The sequence below is a fragment of the Rattus rattus genome, chromosome 13 (genome assembly GCF_011064425.1).
Source record: "Rattus rattus isolate New Zealand chromosome 13, Rrattus_CSIRO_v1, whole genome shotgun sequence".
Lineage (NCBI taxonomy): Eukaryota > Metazoa > Chordata > Mammalia > Rodentia > Muridae > Rattus > Rattus rattus.
Genome location: NC_046166.1, coordinates 660,281 through 666,971, shown reverse-complemented (window position 1 = coordinate 666,971; position 6,691 = coordinate 660,281).

Below are 6,691 nucleotides of genomic sequence, written 5' to 3'. Positions count from 1 at the left end.
TGTTCAGCAGCTAAAATCAATACTACAGATATTAACAAGTGTTGGAGAAGATGTAGAGAAACTGGAGCATAAAGCTTGCTCATGCTCTGGAGGGATTTTTCTTGCATCCATCCCAAAGAAGCCTCCAGCACTGTCTGCTTTTCTTTTTTTTTTTTTTTTTTTTTTGGTTCTTTTTTTTTTTCGAGCTGGGGATCGAACCCAGGGCCTTTGCGCTTCCTAGGCAAGCGCTCTACCACTGAGCTAAATCCCCAACCCCTCACTGTCTGCTTTTCAGTTCTGCTAAATTCCAGTCAGTTTTCTAATAAAAACCCCTCATGCTCCAGAGGTCTCTGGTCAAAGGGACCTCCTCCCCCAAAGAAAAAGCATCCATTGTTTTCCTTCTGCCACAGCAAAGACTGGTACTGGTCCCTAAGCCATTCTCCACTGATGGTTTAGGGTAGAGATGACCTATGTGGAGAAGGTATGACTTCTCCCAGATGTGCTGATGTTGGGGGAACTGGATCCTTCACCTAGTCATCTGTAATGAAGCTCTCCTAAGACCTCTTATGCTGAACTCTTGTTTCCTTCCCTAATTCTTAGCCCACCTGTGATTTGTACATGCCACAGCACACACTCATATGAGATAGTGAAGAAGAAAAACTATCTGGGCCATTGCTGAACCTAGGGAAATGCTGCATCCAAGCCTAGGACTTCACATATATGAGCGCTAAGTGTCCTGCCTACTCAAAGCTCTTTACACTGAATCTAAGTTACTTTCAGCCAAGATCTCCTCCCAGCCCACTGAATCTATGGCCTAGAAAGCACCAGAGTTGATGTGTCAAGCCTCATCCTCCCAGGGGTCACCTCTGTGCTTGTGACAGACTGTGCAGGATGACACAGGACAATGATCTAGAGAGCATGGAAAAGGTACCATGGAGCTTCATGAATTCAAGGACGTAAGGAAAGGGGCTGAGGGGCAGCTCGGATAAAGCATTCTCTCTCCCTGCTTGTTCCATCTCAGCACCACAAGCAAGTGTGTATTGAGGGGATGTCTGTGTGCAGGGGTGGGGTAATTAATGTTTGTGTATGTATAAATGTACCTGAGCTTCTTCAAATGACGCATGCTGTCAGGAGGGGCATGAGTTATGGGCGAAGCAGCCTGAAGCCCAGTCCCCTTCTCACCATTAACAAATTCAGAGACCTCAGCAAGTCATTGACACTTCTCTCCACATTTCTGTGGAGGGACTAGATCAGCCAAAAAAAATTCCCTTTGCTTCTCTGGGAAAGCAGATACCTTGTTTAACATGTGCCCTCTAGTGTGGAGGCTTACAGCTCAGTGGTCTTGCTGGTGGGATGGGCAATTTCTAACCAAACGCTGCGTATCATCAGGCATGGTGGCAATCAGCAGAGGGCTAGACTCTCCCTTGGTATTGGGTACTTCTATAAGCTCATATTGGGCAATGCCAGAGGCTCAGTGCCTAACTGGGCACTCAACTGCTTGAGTGTCCAGCCACTGTCAACATAAGACACCAGTCCCTGCATTAAGGAGGGAAACGCTGAAGTCACTCTGAGGCGATGTATTTTCTGAAGAAATACACAGTGCAGCCAAGAGGAGACCATGATGTAAATCTTTCCTTCTTCCAAATGCACAGAATAGAAATCTATATAGAGGCAAATCCTGGGTGTCTAAGGACCTGAAAAAAAAATCCAATTTGGTAGGTTCCACCTTACTGCCTTGCAAGTCCCTGGAAAGGCTTACTGAAATGAACACCAGAGATGGATGTCATGTCATAGCTCCCGCAGCCCCCTCAAATCACATGTTTTTCAAAGCAGGAGTTGGGCTCTTCCCCAGTTCCCTGGGGCAGGATTTGTATGTATTTGTTTGCATGTGTGTGCACTTACACTTACATTTTTGAGAGCAGAGGGTCTACATGTCAGAAGCTTCTACTGTACAAGGGGAGGACATGTTTGAACCGTGGTTCATTCACTTTGGGGTAGACTAGGAAACAGAGAAAGGTCTGTTGGCTTCCTCCTTTCTTCCCTAGGGCAGGATTTTTAGACACTGAGAGAAAGAGTGGCTGACAGCCACCTAATCAAAACTACTCCCCTCAACCTAGCTGGGAAACTGAGGCCCAGAGGTGAAGGAAAACTGTCCCAAATCACAAAGCAAAGACTTGAAGATAGTTCCTGGTCCCCATCCGAACAAGACAGCACTATGACACGCAAGAATGCTGAAAGCTGAGCCGTAATCGGCTACTGGGGTTCTAGTGCTCTGTCTTCAAAGGAAAGGTAAGCTGCCAGTCAGGCAGCTACAAAAGGGGAATGTTGTTTGCAGAGGATCTGCAGAGACCTTGCCCCATGGATGGGTAGACATTGCTCGCCATGCCTATGTGAACAGCAGCAAGCCCTCCAGGTTCAGTTTCACTACGAGGGCTGAATCCTGTAAACAAGATTACCACCCCGGCAGACCTTCCCGGAAGAAGAAAGGCTGACCCCTCTATTAATCTGGCAGCAGGCTTTCTTCAGGCTTCCCAGAGCAGCAGCCTTGACAACAAAGCAGGTGATTCCAAGCCTGAACCCACAGTGCCCCCTTGTGGGAGTCAGCCGGAAGGACCACTTTTATTCCACCAAGGAAGATTCAGGATTGTGGCTATCAAAAGCACCCATTACTGGCCTCCACAGTTGTCTCCCTCAGCCCCGTACCCTTATCTTTACTCCATACCAGATGCCCCTGCCAGGCTTGTTAAAATCCAGGGCCCCACTCTCTTTCCAGTAGTTGGCTGAGTAGGGTCCTGAAATTCTAATAAGTTATAGCAGGGGGTGCTGTGGCTAGAATGAATGTGCATGACCTTCCTTAGCTCATCAGGCTGACTGTGCAACCTCAATTCCCTGTAAACTTCAACTTCTTCATCTGCAAAATGGGGATTATAGTGCCTCTCTCCTAGACTCAGATCCCAGTATAACCTCAATAAATGTGTTTATGACTATTACGTATATATTTACAGGTGCTTACCTGTGCATGTACATATGGAGGCCAGAGGTAGACCTCAGATATTCTCTTAGTCTTCACCTTACTTTTGAGACTGGACTCTCATTAAACCTATTCCTCATCATCTAGGCATAGGCTTGGGAGTACTCCCAGAAATCTGCCTGTGGCTTCCCTGGCACTAGAGTTCTAGGCAGGCACCCACTTCCGCTCAGCTTTTACGTAGGTGATAGGGATTTGAACTCAGGTCCCCATGTGTGCACAGCAAGCACTTTACCCACTAAGCACCTCCTTAGTTCTGTGCTCAGAATTTTTGTTAGCAGTAGTTGTAGCATTATCATTTGCAAGCTTCTCTTGGACAAGATGTGTTGCATAAGAGACATAGGCAGAAAGGACCTTTGTGAACTCAGTCCAAACCTCAAAGCTGTTAAAATTTCAGATGAATAAATGTCCTACTCTAAGCTACAAGGTGAACACTGGAGTGAACAGCTAAGCATTTTTAACAAACACTCACTACTCAAGCCAGTCCTTGTACCTGATATAGAGAGGGAGGGGTGGAGGTCCAAATGGTAAGCCCCTCTGTTCCTCTATGGCTCCTGCTGCCTGGAGACTGAGGAGCAGGAACCAGTCTGGGCTCCTGGCCTGGCCCCCTTTCCCACCCAGTACACCACTCAAATACTAGCTCATTAGCCCTCTCCTGCTGTAATCTATCATGCCTGATGAGCAGTCAAACAGTTCAAGTATTCTGTGTGGAAAAACTCAGCATGTGACAAGGACACTTGATCTACTGTTCAATCTCTAATTCTCTACATTTTCTTTTACTCAACCAAAATAATGAATGAGAAAAGCCCTCAGCCTGGCAGTCTTCCTTGGGTTGTTTCCCGCGGACTTTTCCAAGCACCTTCTGCTCCAGCAGGTCTTACAACCTCACTCCCAGCCTGAAGACACTGGGAGACAGGGCCTCAGGTCTGGCATAGGAGGAAAGTCTGGAGGACAGAGGGGCAGCTGTGTAGAGCTTTGGGCTTCAGGAGAGCTTGTGTTGAGTCAGCTGTCCTTGCTGACCTCTGTCCAGAATGGAATTTCTCCTGTAAGAACAGCAGGAATAAAGGACAACTGCCTGAAACCACCAGTCACACAGAAGATTTCCATCTCATCTCTCTTTCCCCTGCCCCACGGTGTAATGGTCACTCCCTCATGTACATGCTTAATCATTTTTCATGGCCTTGAATGAGAGTTTGAGCCAGATAATGTCACTTAACCGTTACCTCCAGAAACCTTCCAGGATCCAGGTTCTTATACCAAGTTTGGCTGAAGACTGCCACCATGTCCCAACCTGCTAGCCACTCCAGGAGCTAAGACATAAATACACCCTATTGTCTTACCTTCCCCTAGGTGTCAGGAGCAGGGACTGGTGGTGCACATAGTTAACTTGGCAAATGAAGGATGCGGTTGGCTACCTATGTTCAGTATCCCTATGGCAAATGACCTCACTGACAAACGGTATGTCGAAAAGAAAGCAGGTTGGTTCCTGAACATTATATATAGAGGGTCTCACAACTGCAGGCTAATCTCACCCTCACCACCAACCTGGTAGCTAAAACTACCAGTTGTCAGACCTCTTCACCTCTACACCTTCCTCTCGAGGTAAATTGTAGACCACTGACCACATAATGTACCACTTGTAACCCCACCTGCCTCAGCCCCGTGAGTTTGGTGTAAGATACTCTTAGAGCAGACAAAACATTTAACTTGGCAAGGAAGGGAAGCAGTGAAGGACAACTGAAAGCTACAAACACATGGGTGCTGGAGCCATCCAAAAGCAGCACCCCAAACGCAATGGAGACACTACACTTGCAGAACCACCTCCAGCCTCTCTCCTCACCCCTGGTGGTTCCTCCGTGGAAGGAAGCTTGCACACCACCCATCAAGAAGGCACAAGTTCTGGAGTTTTGAGTCTTGAGCTCTTGTTCTCTAGACTGACTCATTATTTCCAATTAGAGCTAAGCTGGAGGGGCTGTTTCCTTACTAGAATCAACTTTGCATTCTTCTAAGGGCTTGCCCAAAGCTGCAGAGAGCAGTGTCAGTCTAGTTATCATCATGGCTGTGACAAAGCTCCCAACATTCCCAAGCTTAATAACACAACTTAGTTTCCCCTTAGCCTCACTTCCTGTCAGTTGCTCAAGCCCTTCAGCCTCCATAGTTCTGTCATCCTGAGCCTCAAAATAACTTATGATTCAGAATGTCAGAACAGGTACCCTTCAAAGTTCTCAATGTGACATTAACCGGGACAATAAACATCAAGGGGAACTAAAAGCAGCAGAGAGGACAGACTACAGGGGACAAACTGATGAAAATGCTAACTGGCTAAGACAGAGGCTGGTTGCCAGGAAATGCCCATCCAGGATGCCTACATCCATCACATAGGGAGATGGGCCAGTGGCTTGAGCTATTTCAACACCACCACCACCGTCAAGGAAAGTTTACAGGCAGTCAGACTTGTAGAACTGTTTCTCTGGAGAACCTGGCCCACTCTGTGGAGCCCAGGAAGCATGCCTATCTACACAACTGTCCCTGCCTACATCAACCACAGAAAAGGCCCATATACAATCCTTGCCACCCTTCCTACTCACCCTAGCTAGTTATCAGCTTTAATATCTGATTAAGAAAACTTATTTGTTTCTTGCTCCTTATTCTTTCCCTTTTCCCCTGTCCCTTCTCTCCCCACCCTTCCACGTGTTCACGGCCGGCCTCTACTCTGCTCTTCTACTCTTCTCTCATTAAACTTTTCCACATGGAAAAGAAAGAAAACTCATTTGCTTGGGCACAGGCCTTTAAATCTCAGCACTCAGGAGGCAGCTCGATCTCTACGCTGCACTCCTTTCAACAGACCAGCTCTATATGGAACTTCCTGCCAACATCAGTCCCTCCTGTACCCGTTGGATGCTCCTCTGCTTCCACACTCCAGCTCAGCAGCCAACCTCCTGTTCCAGGCTTCATCTGTGTAGCCCTGGCCATCCTGGAACCAGGTTAGCCCCTGAGATCCACCCTTGCTGGTATAAAGCTCCTGGCTTCATTCTAGCCCTTGCTGTTTAGTTAGCTCATCCTACTCCATGTAACCCCGTATCCACAGATAACCAGTCAGCCCACGGCCCACACTACTCATTTAAGGGAACAGATTCCCTAAAATAAAAGCTTCACTCCCAAGTCTGCAGTGACAAGTCACATCTTTGCTCCCCACATTGAAGCCCTGTTTTCCAATGATGTCTCACCTGTACACTGCTTCAAGATGTCTCATTACAATTGTGTGAGGGCAGGAGGGGCTCAGCGATTAAGAGCATTGGTTGCTCAAGAGTACCCAGGTTCACTTCCCAGCACCCCATTGCACATCACAACTATTTATTAGCCCCAGTTCCAGGGGATCCAACACCCTCACGCACACATGCAACCAAAACACCAATGCACATAAAATATGTTTATTTCCCTGAAACTAGAACTACAAATGATAGTCAACCATGAGGGCATCTTCAAGAGCAAACCCCAGAACCACTCATCTCTGCAGTCCCAGGAAGTCGCTAGTTTTCCATCCAATGCTGTTGCATTTAATTCCCACATAGACCCATACAAATTGATTAAAAAAAAAAAAAAAAACCTTTAGAGAAAAACTCACCTAAAAAAAAACCATAGGCTGCACATCACTTCCAGCATAAAAACAAATTTAAGCTGCAA